Below are 15,909 nucleotides of genomic sequence, written 5' to 3' on the forward strand. Positions count from 1 at the left end.
GAAAACTCCTGCCTTTTAATACAGAAAAATGCAATGTATACTACAAGCATAAGAAAGCTGGAATAAATATTTTCATACCATATAAAGAAAGCAGGCAAAGAAAAATGACACATTATGTACAGAATAACAAAGCTAAGAATGACTATAATCTTCTCATCAGAACCCATGCAAAATTAAAAGAATGGAAAAAAGCTATATAATGGGGGGAAAAAAGTCTAAATTTTAGGGGTGGCTATATTCAAGTGTTGAAGGAAAGGAAACAAGAAAGGTCAATTTAGAGTTCTATGTCCAGCAACAAAGTGAGATACTTTGCTAGATAAGCAAAAGCAGAAAATATTTGTGACCAGCAGATCCTGCAGTACAAGAAATGTAAGAAGTTCATCAGATAAGAAAAATGATAAGAGGAAGAAACCAGGATCTACACAAGGGAATAACTAGCCTTAGAAATGGTTAAAATATTTATGAATACAAAATACTTCTTTTCTCTTTAATAGCTTTAATTTCTTTAAAAACAATATACTCTTTAAGCAAAATATAATAACAATCTATTGAAAAAAGTGGAAAAACATATATAATGAAAAAACTAAGCCTAAAACATAAAGGTAGATACAATCAAATGTTGAAGGAATATATAAAAGGAATATATGAAGGAATGAAAACAATGTACAGAGAACACAAAGAGGAAATTAAAGTAAATTGTCAGTTTTTACATTATATATAAAGTGGAAGAATGTTATTTGAAGACAGCCTTTTAGAGAAATAGTTACATATGGTAAACTGTAAATTGATCACTAAAAAATAAAACAGAGATATAGGTAACTGACCAAGAATGTAGGTAAAAGGGAGTACTAAACACTGCTCAATTAAGCGTCTGCTGCTCTGCTGTAGCCATAAGGGATTGATCTATAATCAACTAAAGTTTCTATAATATCTGTCTATAATCAAGTAGAAAGACATGCAAGATGTGCAACAACTGCCTTTACACATTGGACAATAGGCAGGACTGTTATCAATGAGAGAGAAAAACAAAAACGAAGGAATCCTACAATTTTCTCAGCTCTTTGCCTGGAGAGCTATTTCTAGGCTGCAGTGCAGAGAGGGGCAACACAATTATTATGGTGAATTTAGGATATAGAAATGCAAGTTCAGGAAGACTGAGGTGACTAGTATTTGCTTGGCAAAAAATGGGAGACGTAGGAGCTGCACAGAAAGAGCTTCCAAGATTTGCAGAGTAAGGAGGAGCCCTCATATGTTGACTGAGTTTCGATCCTCATGATAAACAAAGGCCATCCAACTGAGGAAAGCACAAGAAGAAATCACTACTCTGAACAATTCCAAGAGCCCACATTGTTCTAGGAATATTTGCATTCCTACTAACAAGAGCAAAGGAAGTTTAAATACATGAGACAACTGGTAGAGTCTTTAGATGGATATTGCTTGACTAATGGGATAGAGGAGCACTAGACCATTGTCTACTCTGAACCTAACTTAACAAGGCTTAAAAGCAAGACTTAAAAGGATCAAACTAATTCCAAGTAACTTTACTCCAAGTGCTATGATCTGAATATTTGTCCCCTCCAAAACTCCTGTTGAAATTTAATCCCCCATGTGGGAGTATTGAGAAGTAGGGCCTTTACATGATGATTGGGTTATGAGGGCCCTGCCCTTATGAATGAATTAATCAATTTTTGAATTAATGGAGTAAAGGATTAATGTATCATGGGAGTGGTACTGTGGCTTCATAAGTAAATGAAGAGTGTATATTAGCATGCTCAACTGCCTTACCATGTAATACGTAGAGCTACCTTGGAACTCTTCGGAGAGTTCCCACAATCAAGAATGACTTCACCAGATGTGGCCCCTCAGTTTTGGACTTCTCAGCCTCATGACTGTGAGAAGTAACATCATTTTCTTTATAAATTATTTATTTTTAGGTATTCAATTATAAGCAAGAGAAGATGGACTAAGACAACATGTTAATAACAAAGTCCTACTGAATGATGAGGGCCTCATAAACAGATCACGGGGAGGGGAATTTAGTTGCTCTAACCAATAGCCAGCACCATCTGTTAGACTTGAGAGTGAGGCCATCTTGGATTTCCCAGCCCCAGCAAAGTTCCCAACTGAATGCAGCCATATGAATAACCCTTGACAATACCACATGGAGTAGAAGACCCACTCAGCTAAACTCAGGTGGTAGCCCACAGAATTTTGAGAAATGGTAAGTCATTGTCCTTCTAAGCCACTGGATTTTGGGGTGATTTGTTACACAGAAATAAATAACTGAAACAGAAGGTATGTGCTCGCTTTTGAAGTGGCCAAGGAGAATGTTGAAACATGAAGAATCTTCCAGAAAGTGAAATTAAGGCCCACAGAGAACAATGTGCTAAGAAACTATTCTCAGAGAGCAGAATTAGGATTTACTCAAGCAACAGTTTGCATTTACAGGCGAACATTTTTCCCATGAGATTTTCCTTTTTATGTGGAAATGTTTACTGGAATTATTCTGTCCCTTTTCCACAATTCGATAATGCATGTGTGGAGAGTAGATAATGTTTCTTTTTAGTTGATAGATCTCTGGGTCATAAGGAACTACATTTGGTCTTTAAGCAAGATGGAACATTTGGAAAATAATAATTTATCAAATATTTTGAAATAAGTAGAGGAATGGATTTGGAATGTTCCTAACACAAAGAAATGATAAATATTTGATGTGATGGATATCATGATTACTCTTATTTGATCATTACACATTGTATGCTTATATTAAAATATCACATATACCTCATAAATACATAAACTATTATTTACCCCAGTTTTTAAAATAAGACTTTGGGGAGGAAACATTGGGGATTCTTGGAATGACAGTGAATTTTCTTTCTGCAAATGAAAGAGATGTGATTTTTTTTTTCTTTTTTTTTTTTTTTGAGACAGAGTCTTGCTCTGTCACCTGCAACCTCTGCTTCCTGGGTTCAAGCGATTCCCCTGCCTCAGCCTCCTAAGTAGCTGGGATTACAAGCACACGCCAGCACACCTGGCTAATTTTTTGTATTTTAGTAAAGATGGGGTTTCACCATGTTGGCCAAGATGGTCTCAATCTCCTGACCTCGTGATCTGCCCACCTCAGCCTCCCAAAGTGCTGGGATTACAGGTGTTAGCCACCTCATCCGGCCAGAGATATGAACATTTTAAAATACGGGGGTACACTATGGTATATTTAGAATATTTATCAGGGTGTATTCACCTCTTGTGATCTTCCCATTCCATGTCAAGCGTACATGTCTCTAACATATAGAAATTATGTTAGGCCAAGGAACATGATTTTACAGTAGGAAGTGCAGTAGGAATGCAGTAGGGATCAAATATTAAGCATAGGAATTAAGAGACATCACACAGTTTGGCTAGCACCCTCTGGGACCTTCATATCTCCACTATAAGAAGAAGGTACCCCAGGTAGCTACTGTTTCTTCAGCCTCAGCTCCTGCATGAACCAGGAGAAATAAAGTTCAGCAACTCTGAAGATGCATATGCTGAGGTGGCACCATGCTAGCTGAAATTTGGACTGAGTGAGATAAGATCCTTATACTTGGGTACCACTGAGCAACATTATTTGACTAGTATACTTCTTTGTATTCCCTCCCCAAAGATAGATATTAAAATTTAGTTAAAATTATTATTATTATTATTATTTTTTTGTTGTTGTTGTTATTTAGTTTTTATTTCATAATCATGAACTTAACTCTGCAATCCAGCTAGGCATGGGAGAGAGCAAGGAAAACCATGGAACCCCCAAAAGGGAACTGCAGCGAGAGCACAAAGATTTGCTAGGAACCTGCGAAGCAAATGGGGTGGAGGGGTGCTCTCCTGAGCTACAGAAGGAATGTGGTCTGGTGGTTAAGATAAACACAAGTCAAACTTATTCGAGTTGTCCACAGTCAGCAATGTGATCTTCTTGCTGGTCTTGCCATTCCTGGACGCCAAAGCGCTCATGGCCTCCACAATATTCATGCCTTCTTTACTTTGGCCAAAGACCACATGCTTGGGCCATCCCAAGCCACTCAGTCCTTGGCAGTGCAGATGAAAGAACTGGGAAACCCATTGTGTGTTTGGTCCCAGCATTTGCCATGGACAAGATGCCAGGCCAGGGGGGGGGGGGTCTGTATGGCTTTGATGAAGTTCTCATCTTCAAATTTCTCCGCCCATAGATGGACTTGGGCCACCAGTGCCATTATGGCGTGTGAAGTCACCACCCTGAACACATAAACCCCTGGAATAATTCGTGAAACAGAACCCTTATAACCAAATCCTTTCTCCCTCCAGTGCTCAGAAGCAGCGAAATTTTCTGTCTGTCTTTGGAACCTTGTCTGCAAACAGGCTCGAAGGAGACGGCGGCCCAAGGGCCGCCGTCGAGCGGCAAATGTCGAAGAACACGGTAGGCGTTACCATGGCTAGTACTACAAGAATTCCTCGCGGCCCAGCGTCCCTGCAAAGCGCCGTTAAAATTATTTTAACTGCCAATCAGTGACAGACTGGATTAAGAAAATGTGGCAAATATAACACCATGGAATATTAAATGCCAGCCATAAAAAAAGGATGAGTTTTGTGTCCTTATGTAGGACATGGATGGCAGCTGGAAACCATCATTCTTCTAGGCAACTATTGCAAGAACAGAAAACCAAAACACTGCATGTCTCACTCATAGGTGGGAACTGAGAACAATGAGATCACTTGGACTCGGGAAGAGAACCATACACAGCACTGGGGCCTACATGGGGGAGGGGGGACATGGGGGAGGGATTGCAATTGGGAGTTTATACTGATGTAAATGACGACTTGATGGGTGCTTGAGCGAGTTGATGTGCAGCACACAAACATGGCACAGTATATCATATTAGACAAACCTGCACGTTATGCACATGTACCCTAGAACTTAAAGTATAATAATAATAATAATAAATTATTTTAACTGTAGAAGCTCATAATTTAAATCATATATGGTAAGGAAAACCAAAGAAAATTAGACAAAAATGTACATGCACGTGGAACAAATTTAGTAACTAAATTTATACAAGGCCAAAGCACCTTTGCACTCAAGTATATTACATTGCCATATAAGAAGTTAATGTGTCTCTTCTCTGATAATTTTATTTGCAGTGAGTCTGGAAAAGCTTCATAATGAGAGTGAGGTTTCAGAAAACCTTGAATAATAAAAGAGGCCTGACCAGGTTATGGGAAGTATTATATGTCAGAATAAATTACAAGTTCTCTTTTAATGTTATAACAAATTGCAATTTTCTATCATATGGAGCCTCTGTTGACATGCTTTTCAAGTTTCAGCAGGGACTTCTTGCAGAGTAAGTTTTGTAAGCTTATTCAGTAATTCCAGGGATATAGCTGATAGTATCCCTGATATTTGAGTAATAGCATCACTTCACATTAATGCCAACCTATATTAGCTTGATCCAAAAATCAGTGAGTTCCAAAACCACTCCTGAGACTTGTTATTGGAAAGGAGGAATATATAGAATATAGAAACATAGTCTAAAAAGATAGTAGAAAGATGAGGCTTACTTCTGAGAGAAATATTAATTTGAACTCCATAGGTTGGCAGCAAACCTAAAGGATTGCGGAAAAAGTATTTGCTTATCTAAACACTCTTGTCTATCTGTTTAAAATCTTTTACTTTCTATTTCTACAGTTTTAAGCTTTATTTCCTATGGCATTTCTTTCAAACTTTGTTCAGTAAACATTTTATGCCCAGGACTTTGATGAGACACAATTGTGGAAGGAAAATAAATAAGATAATAGAGCTTCCCTGTACCATTCCCTGCCCCTAAAAAACTGTACAATCTAGTTTCTGAGATTACTCAAGGTAAGAAGTGTTATTTTCCTCCTTTACAAGCTCTCATAGCTTATCCAAATTTGAATGTAAATGGTTTTTCTTTAAGAAGGCTTCATTAAGCTGGAAGAACTATCACTTTGTATATGGCTATGTCCCTAGCCTGGATGGATCATGACTGATGCCTTCTATTACATTTCATTAATATTCATGATGGTACTGGTGTAGCTGCTATGAGTGAAAGCTTGGCAAAAAGAAATCCAAGAATTGTAGAAAGTAGAATATGTTAGAGATAGTTGATCCCTTTCTCCTTTTCCTTTGCTGTTCAGAGTTGGCACAAAACTTTCATTTTGAAGCTATTTAAGAAAGTTAAAAATAAAAGTAAGTGCATGCATACACATACACAAACACAGTAAAATTCAAATTAAAATGGATTTGACACCAATAATGTATACCCAGTAAGACGATTTTAGAGGAGTTAAAATCCAAAGTGATGTGAATTGATTTCATTTCATTTCTTCCCTTCTGATGCTGAAATATTTCTACTTACTACTGAAATAACATAGTTATAGTATTCAAGACCCGTTCATTTCAAAATGGATATGAGAAAGAGCTGCATATTTCATCTATCTTTCATGAGGAACAGAAGAAACATTTATTGTTTGAATTTTATTGATTTCTTTTTTGTATATCACATGATACTTTAATTATATATCACTTCTCTCTTGTAAGTAATCATTTCAAATAACACAGTGGTTCATGTTAAGGAAATGATTCATCTTCCTAATGTATTTGAAACTATGGTTTGCAATGATTTTAGACACTAGAATATGATTCTGTGTTATGCAAAACATCTTGGGAGGCTAAAATTAATGTCGATAAGAAGCTTATGCAACAAGAAAATGAATACAGGGCAAAGCTAAGCAAAAATAAACCCCTCCTTCCTGACACTTCTCCAGTCAATGAGACTGCATATTTAACATCCTCATATACTCTCAGACACATCAAGGTCTCTGTGCATCAAAGAAAGAGAGGAAAATGAAACCATGTATTTATCAGAAAAGTCTTTTCCTTCCTGTTTTCCTTTCCTGGTTTCTTCTACAAATTCTCTTTGTGTAATGTAGGAATTACACATCTCTAGAAAGATAAAGAAAAAAAAAGGAAATGTGTATGCTAATTTTCTTTAAACATTTATTTTGAACATTTTGTTAATTCATAGTCTCCAGGTCAATAAAAATAATGTGAAAAATTAATCTCAGAAAATGGGAGGCTATTAAATACAAAATAGTAATATATATTTAATGAATTAATGATTTAATTTTCTTTACAGAGTTCAAAAGAGACAGAAAATTTATGGAGGTCAAGAAACTGAAAAGGGAGCAGTGTTAGTGAGCACAATAATGATTATTTCTAGAGTGACATCAGCAAGATGGTAGAATAGGAGTTCTTCTGGCTCATATTCTTTCCACAGAAACACTGATTTTGCAGCCATTCACAAACAAAAGTGCCTTTGTGGGAGCTTTGGGATCCAGGTAGGAAGTTACTAAAACTAGTTGCTACCCAAGACCTAGGAGGGTTGATTTGAGAGGGCAGAAGTATGCCCAGGTTGCAGGCTTGCCAACCATGGTCCCACCTCTAAACCCCAAAATAGCTCCATTCCCTTGTGGATTCAGTTCACTTCCATTTGACATAGGTCCTATTGCCAGAACTATCTGACAAGGAACCCAGGAGCATTCATGCCTATCATGCCTTGGATAGCAGGCCTGCTGGCCTCGGTACCCACTGTGCACCTTGAAACAGCCTTGTAACTGAGATCTAACCTCACTCAGTTCTGGTCTAGAGCCGTTCTGCCTGCCCAGGGACTGAGGGAGAGAAACACCCATCTGTCCCCGAACAGGAAGGACAGCTGAACTCAGTCTCACAACAGATCCTCAAATGGAACCTGGCCCCAGTCCTTGTCAGCTACAGTCTGAAAGCAGCCCAGAAAGCCTAATTTTTAATGGATTTTTCGAATTTTAAAAGTAACTTTTAATTAAGAGTTGAGCCTGAAAAGAGAGACATCCATCTGTGCCCCTAGGGGCGGCCCTACAGACATGAGTCTCAGCTGTGGAAATTGACAGAACCCTGTAACTCAGTTCTTCCCCAGCTAGAATTCAGTTCTAGCTCAGTTGCAGCCATGGGCCAGTATTTCCTGCCCAGGTATTTAACCAGTGACACAGCAGGAAGCCATCTAGAAACCCAGAGGAAGTGACACCCATCTGTGTGTCTGTATATCTGGTAATATTCTTTCTGTCTGCAGACACTGAATCAGACACTGATCCAGGTACAACCCCTACTGACCAAGGCTGTGGAGGCAGTTAAGTGCACCAAGAGACCAGATAGAATCCATACCCATTCAAGCACTGGGTAATAGACCTGCCAACTACAGGGTCTACTGTGAACCCAGCAGCAGTTATATGACCTGGCTTCAACCTCATTCAACTGTGATCCTGGAGGTAATCAGGTCTTTGCAAGGACTCCAAAAGAGAAAGTCTTTATCTGCTAAAACCAGCTTATAAAAACTGAAAGAGGTGTTTGCTCCTTCAGTTGCACAGACAATAATGTGAGGCTTTATGGACAATAAAACAACCAAATGAAACTAGAAATGCTCCAGTAATCGATCCTAAAGAAATAGAGATCTACAAATTGCCTGACAAAAAAATCATCTTGAAGCTCAATGACATTGAAGAGAACACATACTGAAAACTAAATGAAATTAGGAAAGCAATGTATGAACAAGATGAGAAGTTTAACAAAGAAATAGAATTCATAAAAAGGAAGCAAACAAAAATCCTGGAGCTGAAGAACATAATGACAGAACTGCAAAATTTGATAGAGTCAATTATAAAACAGAAAGAATTAGGGACCTGAAAGATTAGTCATTTGAAATTAGCCAATTAGAGAAATAAAATAAAAGGAAAGATTGAAGAAAGCATAAGGAACCTATGGGACACCATCAAGTATAGAAATATATTAATTATAGGATTTCTCAAATGAAAAGAAAGAGAAAAAGAGACACAAAGCTTATTTAGAGGGCTAGGCTCAGTGGCTCATGTCTGTAATCCCAGTGCTTTGGGAAGGCAAAGCAGAAGGATTGCTTGAGGACAGGAGTTTAAAACCAGCCTGGGCAACATACTAAGAGCACCATCTTAAAAAAAAAAAAAAAGATTAACCAAGTGTGATGACACATACCTGTAGTCCTCACTACTCAGGAAGCTGAAGGTAGAATGAGCTCTTGACTCCAGGAGATCAAGGTTGCAGTGAACTATCAATGTGCAACTGCACTCCAGCCTGGGTGACAGAGTGAGTTACTGTCTCTAAAAAAAGAAAGAAAGAAAAAAAAGAGCTTATTTAGATAAATGACTGAAAACTTCCAAAATCAGGGGAAAGATATGCACATCCAGACTTATGAAGCTCAAAGGATGACAATAAGTTAAAATCAAACATTATCCCAAGACATATTATAATCAAATTCTCAAAAGTTAAAGAGAAATCATGAAATTAGTAAGAGAAAAGAGTCTCTTCACATATGAGGGCATTGGTAGACAATAAGTCTACCAGTGGACTTCTCAGAAGAAATTTTACAGACCAGGAGGCAATGAGATTATATATTCAAAATGCTGAAAGAAAAAATAACTATGAAACAATATGACGAAAAACTGTCCTTCAGAAGTAAGGAAGAAAGACATTCCCAGATATAAAAAATATGTGGGAATTCATCACCGTAAGACCTACCTTAAGATAAATGCTAAAGGAGGTTCTTCAAGTTGAAACAAAAAGACAAAAACTAACAACATGAAAATTTATGAAAGTATATATACACAGGTATACACAGGTAAAGATAGATATATAGTCAAATTCAGAATGCTCTAATATAGTAGTGCTTGTAAGTAAATCTCTTTTAACTCTACTATTAAATTTAAAAGGCAAACATAATAGAAATAATTATAGCTATAATAATTTGTTAATATAGACACAATAGAAAAGGATATAAAGTATGATATCAATCATATAAAATTATTGTATGAGAAAAATGTAAAGTATAATTTTTGTATGTGATTGAAGTTATCACTTTAAAATAGAATGTTATAATGATAAGATATTTTATGTAAGGTTCATGGTAACCACAAAAACAAACCTCTAGTCAGTGCACAAAACATGAAAAATCAAATGCCTAATGCATGCGGGGCTTAAAGATGACGGCTTGATAGGTGGAGCAAACCACCATGGCACATGTATACCTGTGTAACCAACCTGCATGTTCTGCTCATGTGTCCCAGAACTTAAAGAAAAAAATACAAAAAAAACACAAAGCATACCACTAGAGAAAATCAACCAATCACAAAGCAAATCAGAAAGAGAGGAATAAAGGAATTAAGGAACTACAAAACAGTTAGAAAACAATTGAAAATTATTATCAATAGTAAATTCTTACCTATCAATAATTTATTTAAATGTAAATGGATTAAATGCTGTAATCAAAAGACACAGAGTGGCTGAATGGATAATACAAAACAAGATCAAACAATAAGATTCTTGCAGGGGACTCACTTTAGCCTTAAGAAGGCATATTGGCTGCAAGTGAAAGGAAAAATATTCCATGCAAATGAAAACAAAGAGAGAATAGATGTAGCAATACTTATATCAGAAAAAAACAGACTTTCAATCAAATCTATCACAAGAGATAAAGAAGGTCATTATATAATGATAACAGGGTCAATTCATCAAAAGAACATAACAACGGTAACCTAAATATATAAGGAAATATTAACAGAACTAAAAGGAGAAATAGATAGCAGTACAACAGTAGTGTGGGACTTCAGTACTCTACTTTCAACAATGAATAGATCATCCAGACAGAATCAATGAGGGAACAGTGGACCTGGATACCACTAGAGACTGATGTATCTAACAGACATATACAGAACTTTCCACCAACCAGCAACAGATTACACCTTCTACTCAAGTGCACATAGAAAATTCTCCAAGATATACTATATTATGGACCACAGAATAAATCTTAACCAATTACAGAAGATTGAATTAATATTATCTTGTATCACTACAATAGTATGAAACTGGAAATCAATAACAGAAGGAATTTTGGAAAAATCACACATATGTGGAAATTAAACAATGCAGTCCTAAATGAAAAGTCAAAAAAGAATTCAAAATGAGATGTATATGTTAGAAATATATATTTTTGTGACAGAATCTGAATGCAGTGGCACAATCTTGGCTCACTACAACCTCCACTGCTAGGTTCAAGCAATTCTCCTGCCTCAGCCTCCTGAGTAGCTGGGATTACAGGCATGTGCCACCATGTCCAGCTAATTTTTGTATTTTTAGTAGAGATGGGGTTTTGCCATGTTGGTCAAGCTGGTTTCGAACTCCTGACCTCAAGTGATCTGCTCACCTCGGCCTCCCAAAGTGCTGGGGTTACAAGCATGAGCTACTGGGCCTGGTCTAAAAAAATATTTTTATACAAGTGGAAATGGAAGCATAACCCACCAAAACTTATGAGACGCAGTAAAAGCAGGTCTAAGAGGAAAATTTATAGCAATAAATTCCTACTTAAGAAAAAAATTCAAAAACACAAATACATAACTTCACACCTCAAACTAGAAAAAGAAGAACAAACTAAAACCCAAAGTTAGCAGAACAAAGGAAATAATAAAGATTTTTTAGCAGAAATGAATAAACTGGAGACTAGAAAGACAGTCAAAATGATCAATGAAACTAAGAGTTGGTTTTTAAAAAGATAAATGAAATCAACACACTTTTAGATATATTCACCAAGAAAATAAGGGAAAGGACTCAAATAAATGAAAGAGGATACATTATAGCTGATAACATAGAAATACAAAAGATTATAAAAGACCACCACGAACAATCATACACCAACAAATTGGCCAAACTAGAAGAAATGAATAAATTCCCAGAAACATACAATCTACCAAGACTAAATCATGAAGAAATAGAAAACCTAAGCAGACCAATAATGAATAAGGAAGCTAAATTAAGACAAAAATCCTAAGAAAAGCTCAAGACCAGATGGCTTTATAGATGAATTATACCAAGGCTTTAAAGAACTCACACAATACCTCTCAAACTTCCAAGAGACTAAATAAGAGGGAAATCATTTTATGAAGCTAGCATTACCCTCACAGCAAAGCCAGATAAGGACACCATAAGAAAAGAAAAATACAGGCCAATATCCCCGATGAGCACAGATGCAAAAGTTTTCAACAAAATGCCAGCAAACGGTGCATTAAAAGAATCATACACCATGATCAAGTAGGATTTATCCCTGAGATACAAGGTTGATTCAACATACATAAGTTAATCAGTGTAATGATGTGCATTAACAGAATGAAGAATAAAAATCATATGATTATCTCAGTAGATGCAGAAAAGCATTTGACATGGTGTTTAACCATCTATCTGTTGACGAACACTTGGGTTGTTTCCACCTTCCAGTTATTATAAGTAATACTGCAATGAGCATTCACAAACAGGTACCTGTTTGAGTACCTGTCTTAAGTTCTTTGGGGTATAGTGTATCTAAAAGTAGAATTTATGAGTCATATGGAAATTCTGTGTTTAACTTTTTGAGGAACTGCCAAACGGTTTTGCATAGCAGGTACACCATTTTACATGTATGAGGATTTCAATTTCTCCATACCTTCACCAACACTTGTATTCCATTTGTAAAATTATAGCCATCTGATAGGGTTTGGCTGTGTCCCCACCCAAATCTCATCTTGAATTGTAGCTCCCATAATCCCCACATATCATGGGAGGGACCCAGTGGGAGGTAGTTGAATCATGGGGGCAGATTTTTCCTACCCATGCTGTTCTTGTGATAGTCAATAAGTCTTACTGAGATCTGATGGTTTTATAAAGGACAGTTCCTCTGCACATGCTCTCTTGCTGCCACCATGTAAGACAGGCCTTTGCTCCTCCTTCGCCTATTGCCATGACTGTGAGACCTCCCTAGCCATGCAGACATATGAGTCCAATAAACCTCCTTTTCTTTATTAAATATCCAATCTCAGGTATTTCTTCATAGCAACATGAAAATGGACAAATACACCATCTTAATAGGCATAAAGTAGTGCATCTTCTCATCTTCTCATATGATATTTGCTGTCTGTATATCTTCTTTGATGAGGTATGTGTTAAGTGTTAAGTCCTTTGGCCTATTTTTCAGTCAGGTTGTTCTTTTTCTTTTTCTTTTTTTTTTCTGAGACAGAGTCTCACTGCGTCGCCCAGGCTGGAATGTAGTGACGTGATCTTAGCTCACTGAAACATCTGCCTCCCAGGTTCAAGTGATTCTCCTGCCTCAGCCTCCTGAGTAGCTGGGGTTACAGGAGCAGGCAACAATGCCTAGCTAATTTTTGTGTTTTTAGTAGAGATGAGGTTTTGCCATGTTGGCTAGGCTGGTCTTGAACTCCTGACCTCAAGTGATGCTCCTGCCTTGGCCTCCCAAAGTGCATTTTCTTATTTTCTTGTGTATGTTTTTGAGTAGGTCCTCGTAGGTTCCATTGAGATTATGATTAATATTCTAAAATTTTAACAATTTAGTTAGAATAACATACAAAACTCTGGTTCTACACAATTATTTCTCCTCATTTTATGTTACTATTGGCACAAAATACATTTTTGTACACTGTACTTAATAACATAAATATATAATTACTTTTATGCATTTGTCTGTTAAATCATGTGGAAATAAAGAGTTTCAAACCAAAAATTCAATAATATTGGCTTTTATACTTACCCTAGTTACAAGAGACTTTGAGTTACTGTCTAATATCTTTTATTTCAAACTGAAGGACTCCCTTTAGGATTCTTGTAAGGACAGGTCTATTTATAATGAATTCTCTTAGCTTTTGTTTATTTGGAAATTTATTAATTTCTTACTTTTAAAGTACAATTTTTACTGGATTTTATTGGATAAAGGATTCTTGGCTTAGAGTTATTTTTCTTTCAGTATTTTTCAGTATATCATCCCACTGTTTCTGGCTCAATGATTTCCGTTGAGTAATTGGCAGTTAATCGTAGTGAGGATCCTAAAGATGAGTAGTTTTCCCTTACTGCTTTCCCATGATGACTAGTTTTCCCTTGCTGTTTTTAACATTCTCTTTGTCTTTTGACAATTTAATTATAACATGTCTTGGTGTGGATCTCTTTGAGTTTTTCCTACTTAGAGTGTGTTAAGCTATTTGGATATGAAGATGTAGTCAAATTTTGGAAGTTTGTCTCATTTTTCCTTCAACTATTCTTTTCATCTTGTTCTCCTTCTCTTCCTTTGGAAATTCCATAATGTAACTGTCAATCCATTTGATGGTACCCACAAGTAATTTTGCTCTCTCTACTTTAATTACTTTTTCTTTCTGTTTCTCGTACTAGATAATTTCAATTATCTCATTTAAAGTTCATGAATCCTGTCTTCTCCCTGTTGAAATTTGCTGTTGATTCTCAGTAATAATTTTAGTTTTGTAATTTTAGCTCCAGAACTTTTGTTTGGTTCATTTTGTAATTTCTATCTTTTCTTGAGATCCTAATTTTGTTCATATATCTTTCCTGATTTCTTAGATTCTTTGTTCATGATTTCCTTTAGTTTATTTTTATTTTTATTTGAGATAGGGTCTGGCTCTGTTACTCAGGGTGGAGTGCAGTGACACAAACTCAACTCACTGCAACCTCCACGTTTTGGACTCAAGCCATCCACCCACCTCAGCCTCCCAAGTAGCTGAGACTACAGGCGCATGCCACCATACTCAGCTAATTTTCGTATCTTTTGTAGATATTGGGTTTTGCCATATTGCCCAGGCGGGTCTTGAACTCCTGAGCTCAAGTGATCCAACCACCTCAGCCTCCCAAAGTGCTGAGATTAAAGGTGTAAGCCACCATGCCCAGTTCTTCTTTAGCTTTTCAAACACATTTAAGACAGTTGTTTTAGAGTCTTTGCTATGTACACTATTTAGAATTCCTCAAGGATGTTTTCTATCAATTAATTTAGTTGTTTTGGATGGGCATACTTTCCTGTGTGTGGTGTTTTCGTTGTTGTTCTTTTTTTTTTTTTTTTTTGTATGCCTTATGATTATTTGTTTTAAAACAAAACAAAACAAAACTGGACATTTGAATAATATAATGGTGTAACTCTAGAAATTAGATTCTCGTCCTTCCCTGAAGTTTGCTGGGTTTTGATTGGTAAAATCTGTATCTGTCCATTTGTTTAGTGACTTTTGAAAACAATTTTTGCAAAACCTATATTCCTCATTGAGTGTGATCACTGAAGTTTCCAAGTATTTATCTTGTGTTTAGCCAGTGTTTTGACAGAGATCTCCTTGCGTGCCAATAGTAAAAACAAAAACAGAAAACCAAACCTCTTCCAGTCTATGTAGATTAGCTCTCTGCAGGGGCACTTCTTCCACAGTTATCCAGCCTTGTACTGGGCCTGCATATTAGCCAGAGGTGAAAGTTTACAATCTTCTCAGTTCTTCCCTGAGTGTGCATCTTATTTTAGGCTTGCGAATGTCTAAATACTCCAGTGTAAGTAGGTGCTTTTGTCTGTTCTAGTTTTCCAGAGAAATTCTCTACAGCTTTTCATTCCAGGATTTAGGTAGTCAATTGTGTGTCTCAACTGTAATATTATTTTCTTCTAGGTGAATGTAGGTTGTTGTTATCCTTATAGTATTTTGGTACAATGCCTGCTGCTGCTATTCCATCCTGACTGCAGTCTGTGTTCAGTGAAATAGAAAGAACACTTGGGATCAGTTCTTCAGATAGTCTTCAGAAGGCTAAAACAGACAAACGTTTATGAATAAAATTGGCTCAGCAGGAGCCAGAGTCTCACACCGGGGACATTGACTGTTGACTGCAAAGTGGTCACTGTGCTGGGAAGGGTGTAGAGTAGGGGGGTATTGAAAATGACACAAAACTTTCCTATTATTTTTTAAATTTCTTTTTTCTTGCTTTTGTGTGTACTTGGTTGATGTAAACTTCTGACTATTTTTGCAAGG

This window comes from Rhinopithecus bieti, unplaced genomic scaffold, assembly GCF_001698545.2.
Source record: "Rhinopithecus bieti isolate Rb0 unplaced genomic scaffold, ASM169854v2 scaffold_28163, whole genome shotgun sequence".
NCBI classification, from domain to species: Eukaryota; Metazoa; Chordata; class Mammalia; order Primates; family Cercopithecidae; genus Rhinopithecus; species Rhinopithecus bieti.